This window comes from Heptranchias perlo, chromosome 4 (assembly GCF_035084215.1).
Source record: "Heptranchias perlo isolate sHepPer1 chromosome 4, sHepPer1.hap1, whole genome shotgun sequence".
NCBI lineage: Eukaryota > Metazoa > Chordata > Chondrichthyes > Hexanchiformes > Hexanchidae > Heptranchias > Heptranchias perlo.
This window is the reverse complement of record NC_090328.1, coordinates 139,798,773-139,814,242: the sequence shown is the minus strand read 5'-3', so window position 1 is coordinate 139,814,242 and position 15,470 is coordinate 139,798,773.

The window sequence follows — 15,470 nt, the reverse complement described above, 5'->3', positions numbered from 1 at the left end:
GCGAGCTGGGAGTTTTTTCTTTAGTAGCGTAAGATTTTATCTTAAAATACAAGAACTTTTCGTGGTTCTTGTCAATTTTTGTTGGTTTTCATCTAATGAACTTATTTCAGTCAGCTAGATCTTTCTTCTTCAAAGCAAAAAGATTTTATCTTCAAATACAAGAACTTTTCGTGGTTTTGATGGTTTTCAGCAAATGAACATATTTCAGCGAGCTGGAAGTTTTTTCCTTAATAGAGTAAGATTTTATCTTAAAGTACAAGAACTTTTCGTGGTTCTTGTCAATTTTTGTTGGTTTTCATCGAATGAACTTATTTCAGTCAGCTAGATCTTTCTTCTTCAAAGAAAAAAGATTTTATCTTCAAATACAAGAACTTTTCGTGGTTTTGTTGGTTTTCAGCAAATGAACATATTTCAGCGAGCTGGAAGTTTTTTCCTTAATAGAGTAAGATTTTATCTTAAAATACAAGAACTTTTCGTGGTTCTTGTCAATTTTTGTTGGTTTTCATCTAATGAACTTATTTCAGTCAGCTAGATCTTTCTTCAAAGCAAAAAGATTTTATCTTCAAATACAAGAACTTTTCGTGGTTTTGTTGGTTTTCAGCAAATGAACATATTTCAGCGAGCCAGAAGTTTTTTCTTTAATAGCGTAAGATATTATCTTAAAATACAAGAAGTTTTCGTGGTTCTTGTCAAATTTTGTTGGTTTTCATCTAATGAACTTATTTCAGTCAGTTAGATCTTTCTTCTTCAAAGCAAAAAGATTTTATCTTCAAATACAAGAACTTTTCGCGGTTTTGATGGTTTTCAGCAAATGAACATACTTCAGCGAGCTGGGAGTTTTTTCTTTAACAGAGTAAGATTTTATCTTAAAATACAAGAACTTTTCGTGGTTCTTGTCAATTTTTGTTGGTTTTCATCTAATGAACTTGTTTCAGTCAGCTCGATCTTTCTTCTTCAAAGCAAAAAGATTTTATCTTCAAATACAAGAACTTTTCGTGGTTTTGTTGGTTTTCAGCAAATGAACATACTTCAGCGAGCTGGGAGTTTTTTCTTTAATAGCGTAAGATTTTATCTTAAAATACAAGAACTTTTCGTGGTTCTTGTCAATTTTTGTTGGTTTTCCTCGAATGAACTTATTTCAGTCAGCTAGATCTTTCTTCTTCAAAGCAAAAAGATTTTATCTTCAAATACAAGAACTTTTCGTGGTTTTGATGGTTTTCAGCAAATGAACATATTTCAGCGAGCTGGAAGTTTTTTCCTTAATAGAGTAAGATTTTATCTTAAAATACAAGAACTTTTCGTGGTTCTTGTCAATTTTTGTTGGTTTTCATCTAATGAACTTATTTCAGTCAGCTGGATCTTTCTTCTTCAAAGCAAAAAGATTTTATCTTCAAATACAAGAACTTTTCGTGGTTTTGTTGGTTTTCAGCAAATGAACATATTTCATAGAGCCAGAAGTTTTTTCTTTAATAGCGTAAGATATTATCTTAAAATGCAAGCAGTTTTCGTGGTTCTTGTCAATTTTTGTTGGTTTTCATCTAATGAACTTATTTCAGTCAGCTAGATCTTTCCTCTTCAAAGCAAAAAGATTTTATCTTCAAATACAAGAACTTTTCGTGGTTTTGTTGGTTTTCAGCAAATGAACATATTTCAGCGAGCCAGAAGTTTTTTCTTTAATAGCGTAAGATATTATCTTAAAATACAAGAACTTTTCGTGTTTCTTGTCAATTTTTGTTGGTTTTCATCTAATGAACTTGTTTCAGTCAGCTAGATCTTTCTTCTTCAAAGAAAAAAGATTTTATCTTCAAATACAAGAACTTTTCGTGGTTTTGTTGGTTTTCAGCAAATGAACATATTTCAGCGAGCTGGGAGTTTTTTCTTTAGTAGCGTAAGATTTTATCTTAAAATACAAGAACTTTTCGTGGTTCTTGTCAATTTTTGTTGGTTTTCATCTAATGAACTTATTTCAGTCAGCGAGATCTTTCTTCTTCAAAGCAAAAAGATTTTATCTTCAAATACAAGAACTTTTCGTGGTTTTGATGGTTTTCAGCAAATGAACATATTTCAGCAAGCTGGAAGTTTTTTCCTTAATAGAGTAAGATTTTATCTTAAAATACAAGAACTTTTCGTGGTTCTTGTCAATTTTTGTTGGTTTTCATCTAATGAACTTATTTCAGTCAGCTAGATCTTTCTTCTTCAAAGCAAAAAGATTTTATCTTCAAATACAAGAACTTTTCGTGGTTTTGTTGGTTTTCAGCAAATGAACATATTTCAGCGAGCCAGAAGTTTTTTCTTTAATAGCGTAAGATATTATCTTAAAATACAAGAAGTTTTCGTGGTTCTTGTCAAATTTTGTTGGTTTTCATCTAATGAACTTATTTCAGTCAGTTAGATCTTTCTTCTTCAAAGCAAAAAGATTTTATCTTCAAATACAAGAACTTTTCGCGGTTTTGATGGTTTTCAGCAAATGAACATATTTCAGCGAGCCAGAAGTTTTTTCTTTAATAGCGTAAGATATTATCTTAAAATACAAGAACTTTTCGTGGTTCTTGTCAATTTTTGTTGGTTTTCATCTAATGAACTTATTTCAGTCAGTTAGATCTTTCTTCTTCAAAGCAAAAAGATTTTATCTTCAAATACAAGAACTTTTCGCGGTTTTGATGTTTTTCAGCAAATGAACATATTTCAGCGAGCTGGGAGTTTTTTCTTTAACAGAGTAAGATTTTATCTTAAAATACAAGAACTTTTCGTGGTTCTTGTCAATTTTTGTTGGTTTTCATCTAATGAACTTGTTTCAGTCAGCTGGATCTTTCTTCTTCAAAGAAAAAAGATTTTATCTTCAAATACAAGAACTTTTCGTGGTTTTGTTGGTTTTCAGCAAATGAACATATTTCAGCGAGCTGGGAGTTTTTTCTTTAGTAGCGTAAGATTTGATCTTAAAATACAAGAACTTTTCGTGGTTCTTGTCAATTTTTGTTGGTTTTCATCTAATGAACTTATTTCAGTCAGCTAGATCTTTCTTCTTCAAAGCAAAAAGATTTTATCTTCAAATACAAGAACTTTTCGTGGTTTTGATGGTTTTCAGCAAATGAACATATTTCAGCAAGCTGGAAGTTTTTTCCTTAATAGAGTAAGATTTTATCTTAAAATACAAGAACTTTTCGTGGTTCTTATCAATTTTTGTTGGTTTTCATCTAATGAACTTATTTCAGTCAGCTAGATCTTTCTTCTTCAAAGCAAAAAGATTTTATCTTCAAATTCAAGAACTTTTCGTGGTTTTGATGGTTTTCAGCAAATGAACATATTTCAGCGAGCTGGAAGTTTTTTCCTTAATAGAGTAAGATTTTATCTTAAAATACAAGAACTTTTCGTGGTTCTTGTCAATTTTTGTTGGTTTTCATCTCATGAACTTATTTCAGTCAGCTAGATCTTTCTTCTTCAAAGCAAAAAGATTTTATCTTCAAATACAAGAACTTTTCGTGGTTTTGTTGGTTTTCAGCAAATGAACATATTTCAGCGAGCCAGAAGTTTTTTCTTTAATAGCGTAAGATATTATCTTAAAATACAAGAAGTTTTCGTGGTTCTTGTCAAATTTTGTTGGTTTTCATCTAATGAACTTATTTCAGTCAGTTAGATCTTTCTTCTTCAAAGCAAAAAGATTTTATCTTCAAATACAAGAACTTTTCGCGGTTTTGATGGTTTTCAGCAAATGAACATATTTCAGCGAGCTGGGAGTTTTTTCTTTAACAGAGTAAGATTTTATCTTAAAATACAAGAACTTTTCGTGGTTCTTGTCAATTTTTGTTGGTTTTCATCTAATGAACTTGTTTCAGTCAGCTAGATCTTTCTTCTTCAAAGAAAAAAGATTTTATCTTCAAATACAAGAACTTTTCGTGGTTTTGTTGGTTTTCAGCAAATGAACATATTTCAGCGAGCTGGGAGTTTTTTCTTTAATAGCGTAAGATTTTATCTTAAAATACAAGAACTTTTCGTGATTCTTGTCAATTTTTGTTGGTTTTCCTCGAATGAACTTATTTCAGTCAGCTAGATCTTTCTTCTTCAAAGCAAAAAGATTTTATCTTCAAATACAAGAACTTTTCGTGGTTTTGATGGTTTTCAGCAAATGAACATATTTCAGCGAGCTGGAAGTTTTTTCCTTCATAGAGTAAGATTTTATCTTAAAATACAAGAACTTTTCGTGGTTCTTGTCAATTTTTGTTGGTTTTCATCTAATGAACTTATTTCAGTCAGCTGGATCTTTCTTCTTCAAAGCAAAAAGATTTTATCTTCAAATACAAGAACTTTTCGTGGTTTTGTTGGTTTTCAGCAAATGAACATATTTCATAGAGCCAGAAGTTTTTTCTTTAATAGCGTAAGATATTATCTTAAAATGCAAGCAGTTTTCGTGGTTCTTGTCAATTTTTGTTGGTTTTCATCTAATGAACTTATTTCAGTCAGCTAGATCTTTCTTCTTCAAAGCAAAAAGATTTTATCTTCAAATACAATAACTTTTCGTGGTTTTGTTGGTTTTCAGCAAATGAACATATTTCAGCGAGCCAGAAGTTTTTTCTTTAATAGCGTAAGATATTATCTTAAAATACAAGAAGTTTTCGTGGTTCTTGTCAAATTTTGTTGGTTTTCATCAAATGAACTTATTTCAGTCAGTTAGATCTTTCTTCTTCAAAGCAAAAAGATTTTATCTTCAAATACAAGAACTTTTCGCGGTTTTGATGGTTTTCAGCAAATGAACATATTTCAGCGAGCTGGGAGTTTTTTCTTTAACAGAGTAAGATTTTATCTTAAAATACAAGAACTTTTCGTGGTTCTTGTCAATTTTTGTTGGTTTTCATCTAATGAACTTGTTTCAGTCAGCTAGATCTTTCTTCTTCAAAGAAAAAAGATTTTATCTTCAAATACAAGAACTTTTCGTGGTTTTGTTGGTTTTCAGCAAATGAACATATTTCAGCGAGCTGGGAGTTTTTTCTTTAGTAGCGTAAGATTTTATCTTAAAATACAAGAACTTTTCGTGGTTCTTGTCAATTTTTGTTGGTTTTCATCTCATGAACTTATTTCAGTCAGCTAGATCTTTCTTCTTCAAAGCAAAAAGATTTTATCTTCAAATACAAGAACTTTTCGTGGTTTTGATGGTTTTCAGCAAATGAACATATTTCAGCGAGCTGGAAGTTTTTTCCTTAATAGAGTAAGATTTTATCTTAAAATACAAGAACTTTTCGTGGTTCTTATCAATTTTTGTTGGTTTTCATCGAATGAAATTATTTCAGTCAGCTAGATCTTTCTTCTTCAAAGCAAAAAGATTTTATCTTCAAATTCAAGAACTTTTCGTGGTTTTGATGGTTTTCAGCAAATGAACATATTTCAGCGAGCTGGAAGTTTTTTCCTTAATAGAGTAAGATTTTATCTTAAAATACAAGAACTTTTCGTGGTTCTTGTCAAATTTTGTTGGTTTTCATCTAATGAACTTATTTCAGTCAGTTAGATCTTTCTTCTTCAAAGCAAAAAGATTTTATCTTCAAATACAAGAACTTTTCGCGGTTTTGATGGTTTTCAGCAAATGAACATATTTCAGCGAGCTGGGAGTTTTTTCTTTAGTAGCGTAAGATTTTATCTTAAAATACAAGAACTTTTCGTGGTTCTTGTCAATTTTTGTTGGTTTTCATCTAATGAACTTATTTCAGTCAGCTAGATCTTTCTTCTTCAAAGCAAAAAGATTTTATCTTCAAATACAAGAACTTTTCGTGGTTTTGATGGTTTTCAGCAAATGAACATATTTCAGCGAGCTGGAAGTTTTTTCCTTCATAGAGTAAGATTTTATCTGAAAGTACAAGAACTTTTCGTGGTTCTTGTCAATTTTTGTTGGTTTTCATCGAATGAACTTATTTCAGTCAGCTAGATCTTTCTTCTTCAAAGAAAAAAGATTTTATCTTCAAATACAAGAACTTTTCGTGGTTTTGTTGGTTTTCAGCAAATGAACATATTTCAGCGAGCTGGGAGTTTTTTCTTTAGTTGCGTAAGATTTTATCTTAAAATACAAGAACTTTTCGTGGTTCTTGTCAATTTTTGTTGGTTTTCATCTAATGAACTTATTTCAGTCAGCTAGATCTTTCTTCTTCAAAGCAAAAAGATTTTATCTTCAAATACAAGAACTTTTCGTGGTTTTGATGGTTTTCAGCAAATGAACATATTTCAGCGAGCTGGAAGTTTTTTCCTTAATAGAGTAAGATTTTATCTTAAAATACAAGAACTTTTCGTGGTTCTTATCAATTTTTGTTGGTTTTCATCCAATGAACTTATTTCAGTCAGCTAGATCTTTCTTCTTCAAAGCAAAAAGATTTTATCTTCAAATTCAAGAACTTTTCGTGGTTTTGATGGTTTTCAGCAAATGAACATATTTCAGCGAGCTGGAAGTTTTTTCCTTAATAGAGTAAGATTTTATCTTAAAATACAAGAACTTTTCGTGGTTCTTGTCAATTTTTGTTGGTTTTCATCTAATGAACTTATTTCAGTCAGCTAGATCTTTCTTCAAAGCAAAAAGATTTTATCTTCAAATACAAGAACTTTTCGTGGTTTTGTTGGTTTTCAGCAAATGAACATATTTCAGCGAGCCAGAAGTTTTTTCTTTAATAGCGTAAGATATTATCTTAAAATACAAGAAGTTTTCGTGGTTCTTGTCAAATTTTGTTGGTTTTCATCTAATGAACTTATTTCAGTCAGTTAGATCTTTCTTCTTCAAAGCAAAAAGATTTTATCTTCAAATACAAGAACTTTTCGCGGTTTTGATGGTTTTCAGCAAATGAACATATTTCAGCGAGCTGGGAGTTTTTTCTTTAACAGAGTAAGATTTTATCTTAAAATACAAGAACTTTTCGTGGTTCTTGTCAATTTTTGTTGGTTTTCATCTAATGAACTTGTTTCAGTCAGCTAGATCTTTCTTCTTCAAAGAAAAAAGATTTTATCTTCAAATACAAGAACTTTTCGCGGTTTTGATGGTTTTCAGCAAATGAACATATTTCAGCGAGCTGGGAGTTTTTTCTTTAGTAGCGTAAGATTTTATCTTAAAATACAAGAACTTTTCGTGGTTCTTGTCAATTTTTGTTGGTTTTCATCTAATGAACTTATTTCAGTCAGCTAGATCTTTCTTCTTCAAAGCAAAAAGATTTTATCTTCAAATACAAGAACTTTTCGTGGTTTTGATGGTTTTCAGCAAATGAACATATTTCAGCGAGCTGGAAGTTTTTTCCTTAATAGAGTAAGATTTTATCTTAAAGTACAAGAACTTTTCGTGGTTCTTGTCAATTTTTGTTGGTTTTCATCGAATGAACTTATTTCAGTCAGCTAGATCTTTCTTCTTCAAAGAAAAAAGATTTTATCTTCAAATACAAGAACTTTTCGTGGTTTTGTTGGTTTTCAGCAAATGAACATATTTCAGCGAGCTGGAAGTTTTTTCCTTAATAGAGTAAGATTTTATCTTAAAATACAAGAACTTTTCGTGGTTCTTGTCAATTTTTGTTGGTTTTCATCTAATGAACTTATTTCAGTCAGCTAGATCTTTCTTCAAAGCAAAAAGATTTTATCTTCAAATACAAGAACTTTTCGTGGTTTTGTTGGTTTTCAGCAAATGAACATATTTCAGCGAGCCAGAAGTTTTTTCTTTAATAGCGTAAGATATTATCTTAAAATACAAGAAGTTTTCGTGGTTCTTGTCAATTTTTGTTGGTTTTCATCTAATGAACTTATTTCAGTCAGCTGGATCTTTCTTCTTCAAAGCAAAAATATTTTATCTTCAAATACAAGAACTTTTCGTGGTTTTGTTGGTTTTCAGCAAATGAACATATTTCATAGAGCCAGAAGTTTTTTCTTTAATAGCGTAAGATATTATCTTAAAATGCAAGCAGTTTTCGTGGTTCTTGTCAATTTTTGTTGGTTTTCATCTAATGAACTTATTTCAGTCAGCTAGATCTTTCCTCTTCAAAGCAAAAAGATTTTATCTTCAAATACAAGAACTTTTCGTGGTTTTGTTGGTTTTCAGCAAATGAACATATTTCAGCGAGCCAGAAGTTTTTTCTTTAGTAGCGTAAGATTTTATCTTAAAATACAAGAACTTTTCGTGGTTCTTGTCAATTTTTGTTGGTTTTCATCTAATGAACTTATTTCAGTCAGCTAGATCTTTCTTCTTCAAAGCAAAAAGATTTTATCTTCAAATACAAGAACTTTTCGTGGTTTTGATGGTTTTCAGCAAATGAACATATTTCAGCGAGCTGGAAGTTTTTTCCTTAATAGAGTAAGATTTTATCTTAAAATACAAGAACTTTTCGTGGTTCTTATCAATTTTTGTTGGTTTTCATCTAATGAACTTATTTCAGTCAGCTAGAACTTTCTTCTTCAAAGCAAAAAGATTTTATCTTCAAATTCAAGAACTTTTCGTGGTTTTGATGGTTTTCAGCAAATGAACATATTTCAGCGAGCTGGAAGTTTTTTCCTTAATAGAGTAAGATTTTATCTTAAAATACAAGAACTTTTCGTGGTTCTTGTCAATTTTTGTTGGTTTTCATCTAATGAACTTATTTCAGTCAGCTAGATCTTTCTTCTTCAAAGCAAAAAGATTTTATCTTCAAATACAAGAACTTTTCGTGGTTTTGTTGGTTTTCAGCAAATGAACATATTTCATAGAGCCAGAAGTTTTTTCTTTAATAGCGTAAGATATTATCTTAAAATGCAAGCAGTTTTCGTGGTTCTTGTCAAATTTTGTTGGTTTTCATCTAATGAACTTATTTCAGTCAGTTAGATCTTTCTTCTTCAAAGCAAAAAGATTTTATCTTCAAATACAAGAACTTTTCGTGGTTTTGATGGTTTTCAGCAAATGAACATATTTCAGCGAGCTGGGAGTTTTTTCCTTAATAGAGTAAGATTTTATCTTAAAGTACAAGAACTTTTCGTGGTTCTTGTCAATTTTTGTTGGTTTTCATCGAATGAACTTATTTCAGTCAGCTAGATCTTTCTTCTTCAAAGAAAAAAGATTTTATCTTCAAATACAAGAACTTTTCGTGGTTTTGTTGGTTTTCAGCAAATGAACATATTTCAGCGAGCTGGAAGTTTTTTCCTTAATAGAGTAAGATTTTATCTTAAAATACAAGAACTTTTCGTGGTTCTTGTCAATTTTTGTTGGTTTTCATCTAATGAACTTATTTCAGTCAGCTAGATCTTTCTTCTTCAAAGCAAAAAGATTTTATCTTCAAATACAAGAACATTTCGTGGTTTTGTTGGTTTTCAGCAAATGAACATATTTCAGCGAGCCAGAAGTTTTTTCTTTAATAGCTTAAGATATTATCTTAAAATACAAGAAGTTTTCGTGGTTCTTGTCAAATTTTGTTGGTTTTCATCTAATGAACTTGTTTCAGTCAGCTAGATCTTTCTTCTTCAAAGAAAAAAGATTTTATCTTCAAATACAAGAACTTTTCGTGGTTTTGTTGGTTTTCAGCAAATGAACATATTTCAGCGAGCTGGGAGTTTTTTCTTTAGTAGCGTAAGATTTTATCTTAAAATACAAGAACTTTTCGTGGTTCTTGTCAATTTTTGTTGGTTTTCATCTAATGAACTTATTTCAGTCAGCTAGATCTTTCTTCTTCAAAGAAAAAAGATTTTATCTTCAAATACAAGAACTTTTCGTGGTTTTGTTGGTTTTCAGCAAATGAACATATTTCAGCGAGCTGGGAGTTTTTTCTTTAATAGCGTAAGATTTTATCTTAAAATACAAGAACTTTTCGTGGTTCTTGTCAATTTTTGTTGGTTTTCCTCGAATGAACTTATTTCAGTCAGCTAGATCTTTCTTCTTCAAAGCAAAAAGATTTTATCTTCAAATACAAGAACTTTTCGTGGTTTTGATGGTTTTCAGCAAATGAACATATTTCAGCGAGCTGGAAGTTTTTTCCTTAATAGAGTAAGATTTTATCTTAAAATACAAGAACTTTTCGTGGTTCTTGTCAATTTTTGTTGGTTTTCATCTAATGAACTTATTTCAGTCAGCTGGATCTTTCTTCTTCAAAGCAAAAAGATTTTATCTTCAAATACAAGAACTTTTCGTGGTTTTGTTGGTTTTCAGCAAATGAACATATTTCATAGAGCCAGAAGTTTTTTCTTTAATAGCGTAAGATATTATCTTAAAATGCAAGCAGTTTTCGTGGTTCTTGTCAATTTCTGTTGGTTTTCATCTAATGAACTTATTTCAGTCAGCTAGATCTTTCTTCTTCAAAGCAAAAAGATTTTATCTTCAAATACAAGAACTTTTCGTGGTTTTGTTGGTTTTCAGCAAATGAACATATTTCAGCGAGCCAGAAGTTTTTTCTTTAATAGCGTAAGATATTATCTTAAAATACAAGAAGTTTTCGTGGTTCTTGTCAAATTTTGTTGGTTTTCATCTAATGAACTTATTTCAGTCAGTTAGATCTTTCTTCTTCAAAGCAAAAAGATTTTATCTTCAAATACAAGAACTTTTCGCGGTTTTGATGTTTTTCAGCAAATGAACATATTTCAGCGAGCCAGAAGTTTTTTCTTTAATAGCGTAAGATATTATCTTAAAATACAAGAAGTTTTCGTGGTTCTTGTCAAATTTTGTTGGTTTTCATCTAATGAACTTATTTCAGTCAGTTAGATCTTTCTTCTTCAAAGCAAAAAGATTTTATCTTCAAATACAAGAACTTTTCGCGGTTTTGATGGTTTTCAGCAAATGAACATATTTCAGCGAGCTGGGAGTTTTTTCTTTAACAGAGTAAGATTTTATCTTAAAATACAAGAACTTTTCGTGGTTCTTGTCAATTTTTGTTGGTTTTCATCTAATGAACTTGTTTCAGTCAGCTAGATCTTTCTTCTTCAAAGAAAAAAGATTTTATCTTCAAATACAAGAACTTTTCGTGGTTTTGTTGGTTTTCAGCAAATGAACATATTTCAGCGAGCTGGGAGTTTTTTCTTTAGTAGCGTAAGATTTTATCTTAAAATACAAGAACTTTTTGTGGTTCTTGTCAATTTTTGTTGGTTTTCATCTAATGAACTTATTTCAGTCAGCTAGATCTTTCTTCTTCAAAGCAAAAAGATTTTATCTTCAAATACAAGAACTTTTCGTGGTTTTGATGGTTTTCAGCGAATGAACATATTTCAGCGAGCTGGAAGTTTTTTCCTTAATAGAGTAAGATTTTATCTTAAAGTACAAGAACTTTTCGTGGTTCTTATCAATTTTTGTTGGTTTTCATCTAATGAACTTATTTCAGTCAGCTAGATCTTTCTTCTTCAAAGCAAAAAGATTTTATCTTCAAATTCAAGAACTTTTCGTGGTTTTGATGGTTTTCAGCAAATGAACATATTTCAGCGAGCTGGAAGTTTTTTCCTTAATAGAGTAAGATTTTATCTTAAAATACAAGAACTTTTCGTGGTTCTTGTCAATTTTTGTTGGTTTTCATCTAATGAACTTATTTCAGTCAGCTCGATCTTTCTTCTTCAAAGAAAAAAGATTTTATCTTCAAATACAAGAACTTTTCGTGGTTTTGTTGGTTTTCAGCAAATGAACATATTTCAGCGAGCTGGGAGTTTTTTCTTTAATAGCGTAAGATTTTATCTTAAAATACAAGAACTTTTCGTGGTTCTTGTCAATTTTTGTTGGTTTTCCTCGAATGAACTTATTTCAGTCAGCTAGATCTTTCTTCTTCAAAGCAAAAAGATTTTATCTTCAAATACAAGAACTTTTCGTGGTTTTGATGGTTTTCAGCAAATGAACATATTTCAGCGAGCTGGAAGTTTTTTCCTTAATAGAGTAAGATTTTATCTTAAAATACAAGAACTTTTCGTGGTTCTTGTCAATTTTTGTTGGTTTTCATCTAATGAACTTATTTCAGTCAGCTGGATCTTTCTTCTTCAAAGCAAAAAGATTTTATCTTCAAATACAAGAACTTTTCGTGGTTTTGTTGGTTTTCAGCAAATGAACATATTTCATAGAGCCAGAAGTTTTTTCTTTAATAGCGTAAGATATTATCTTAAAATGCAAGCAGTTTTCGTGGTTCTTGTCAATTTTTGTTGGTTTTCATCTAATGAACTTATTTCAGTCAGCTAGATCTTTCTTCTTCAAAGCAAAAAGATTTTATCTTCAAATACAAGAACTTTTCGTGGTTTTGATGGTTTTCAGCAAATGAAGATATTTCAGCGAGCTGGAAGTTTTTTCCTTAATAGAGTAAGATTTTATCTTAAAATACAAGAAGTTTTCGTGGTTCATGTCAATTTTTGTTGGTTTTCATCTAATGAACTTATTTCAGTCAGCTAGATCTTTCTTCTTCAAAGCAAAAGATTTTATCTTCAAATACAAGAACTTTTCGCGGTTTTGATGGTTTTCAGCAAATGAACATATTTCAGCGAGCTGGGAGTTTTTTCTTTAACAGAGTAAGATTTTATCTTAAAATACAAGAACTTTTCGTAGTTCTTGTCAATTTTTGTTGGTTTTCATCTAATGAACTTATTTCAGTCAGCTAGATCTTTCTTCTTCAAAGAAAAAAGATTTTATCTTCAAATACAAGAACTTTTCGTGGTTTTGTTGGTTTTCAGCAAATGAACATATTTCAGCGAGCTGGGAGTTTTTTCTTTAGTAGCGTAAGATTTTATCTTAAAATACAAGAACTTTTCGTGGTTCTTGTCAATTTTTGTTGGTTTTCATCTGATGAACTTATTTCAGTCAGCTGGATCTTTCTTCTTCAAAGCAAAAAGATTTTATCTTCAAATACAAGAACTTTTCGTGGTTTTGATGGTTTTCAGCAAATGAACATATTTCAGCGAGCTGGAAGTTTTTTCCTTCATCGAGTAAGATTTTATCTTAAAATACAAGAACTTTTCGTGGTTCTTGTCAATTTTTGTTGGTTTTCATCTAATGAACTTATTTCAGTCAGCTAGATCTTTCTTCTTCAAAGCAAAAAGATTTTATCTTCAAATACAAGAACTTTTCGTGGTTTTGATGGTTTTCAGCGAATGAACATATTTCAGCGAGCTGGAAGTTTTTTCCTTAATAGAGTAAGATTTTATCTTAAAGTACAAGAACTTTTCGTGGTTCTTATCAATTTTTGTTGGTTTTCATCTAATGAACTTATTTCAGTCAGCTAGATCTTTCTTCTTCAAAGCAAAAAGATTTTATCTTCAAATTCAAGAACTTTTCGTGGTTTTGATGGTTTTCAGCAAATGAACATATTTCAGCGAGCTGGAAGTTTTTTCCTTAATAGAGTAAGATTTTATCTTAAAATACAAGAACTTTTCGTGGTTCTTGTCAATTTTTGTTGGTTTTCATCTAATGAACTTATTTCAGTCAGCTCGATCTTTCTTCTTCAAAGAAAAAAGATTTTATCTTCAAATACAAGAACTTTTCGTGGTTTTGTTGGTTTTCAGCAAATGAACATATTTCAGCGAGCTGGGAGTTTTTTCTTTAATAGCGTAAGATTTTATCTTAAAATACAAGAACTTTTCGTGGTTCTTGTCAATTTTTGTTGGTTTTCCTCGAATGAACTTATTTCAGTCAGCTAGATCTTTCTTCTTCAAAGCAAAAAGATTTTATCTTCAAATACAAGAACTTTTCGTGGTTTTGATGGTTTTCAGCAAATGAACATATTTCAGCGAGCTGGAAGTTTTTTCCTTAATAGAGTAAGATTTTATCTTAAAATACAAGAACTTTTCGTGGTTCTTGTCAATTTTTGTTGGTTTTCATCTAATGAACTTATTTCAGTCAGCTGGATCTTTCTTCTTCAAAGCAAAAAGATTTTATCTTCAAATACAAGAACTTTTCGTGGTTTTGTTGGTTTTCAGCAAATGAACATATTTCATAGAGCCAGAAGTTTTTTCTTTAATAGCGTAAGATATTATCTTAAAATGCAAGCAGTTTTCGTGGTTCTTGTCAATTTTTGTTGGTTTTCATCTAATGAACTTATTTCAGTCAGCTAGATCTTTCTTCTTCAAAGCAAAAAGATTTTATCTTCAAATACAAGAACTTTTCGTGGTTTTGATGGTTTTCAGCAAATGAAGATATTTCAGCGAGCTGGAAGTTTTTTCCTTAATAGAGTAAGATTTTATCTTAAAATACAAGAAGTTTTCGTGGTTCATGTCAATTTTTGTTGGTTTTCATCTAATGAACTTATTTCAGTCAGCTAGATCTTTCTTCTTCAAAGCAAAAGATTTTATCTTCAAATACAAGAACTTTTCGCGGTTTTGATGGTTTTCAGAAAATGAACATATTTCAGCGAGCTGGGAGTTTTTTCTTTAACAGAGTAAGATTTTATCTTAAAATACAAGAACTTTTCGTAGTTCTTGTCAATTTTTGTTGGTTTTCATCTAATGAACTTATTTCAGTCAGCTAGATCTTTCTTCTTCAAAGAAAAAAGATTTTATCTTCAAATACAAGAACTTTTCGTGGTTTTGTTGGTTTTCAGCAAATGAACATATTTCAGCGAGCTGGGAGTTTTTTCTTTAGTAGCGTAAGATTTTATCTTAAAATACAAGAACTTTTCGTGGTTCTTGTCAATTTTTGTTGGTTTTCATCTGATGAACTTATTTCAGTCAGCTGGATCTTTCTTCTTCAAAGCAAAAAGATTTTATCTTCAAATACAAGAACTTTTCGTGGTTTTGATGGTTTTCAGCAAATGAACATATTTCAGCGAGCTGGAAGTTTTTTCCTTCATCGAGTAAGATTTTATCTTAAAATACAAGAACTTTTCGTGGTTCTTGTCAATTTTTGTTGGTTTTCATCTAATGAACTTATTTCAGTCAGCTAGATCTTTCTTCTTCAAAGCAAAAAGATTTTATCTTCAAATACAAGAACTTTTCGTGGTTTTGATGGTTTTCAGCAAATGAACATATTTCAGCGAGCCAGAAGTTTTTTCTTTAATAGCGTAAGATATTATCTTAAAATACAAGAAGTTTTCGTGGTTCTTGTCAAATTTTGTTGCTTTTCATCTAATGAACTTATTTCAGTCAGTTAGATCTTTCTTCTTCAAATCAAAAAGATTTTATCTTCAAATACAAGAACTTTTCGCGGTTTTGATGGTTTTCAGCAAATGAACATATTTCAGCGAGCTGGGAGTTTTTTCTTTAACAGAGTAAGATTTTATCTTAAAATACAAGAACTTTTCATGGTTCTTGTCAATTTTTGTTGGTTTTCATCTAATGAACTTGTTTCAGTCAGCTAGATCTTTCTTCTTCAAAGAAAAAAGATTTTATCTTCAAATACAAGAACTTTTCGTGGTTTTGTTGGTTTTCAGCAAATGAACATATTTCAGCGAGCTGGGAGTTTTTTCTTTAGTAGCGTAAGATTTTATCTTAAAATACAAGAACTTTTCGTGGTTCTTGTCAATTTTTGTTGGTTTTCATCTAATGAACCTTTTTCAGTCAGCTAGATCTTTCTTCTTCAAAGCAAAAAGATTTTATCTTCAAATACAAGA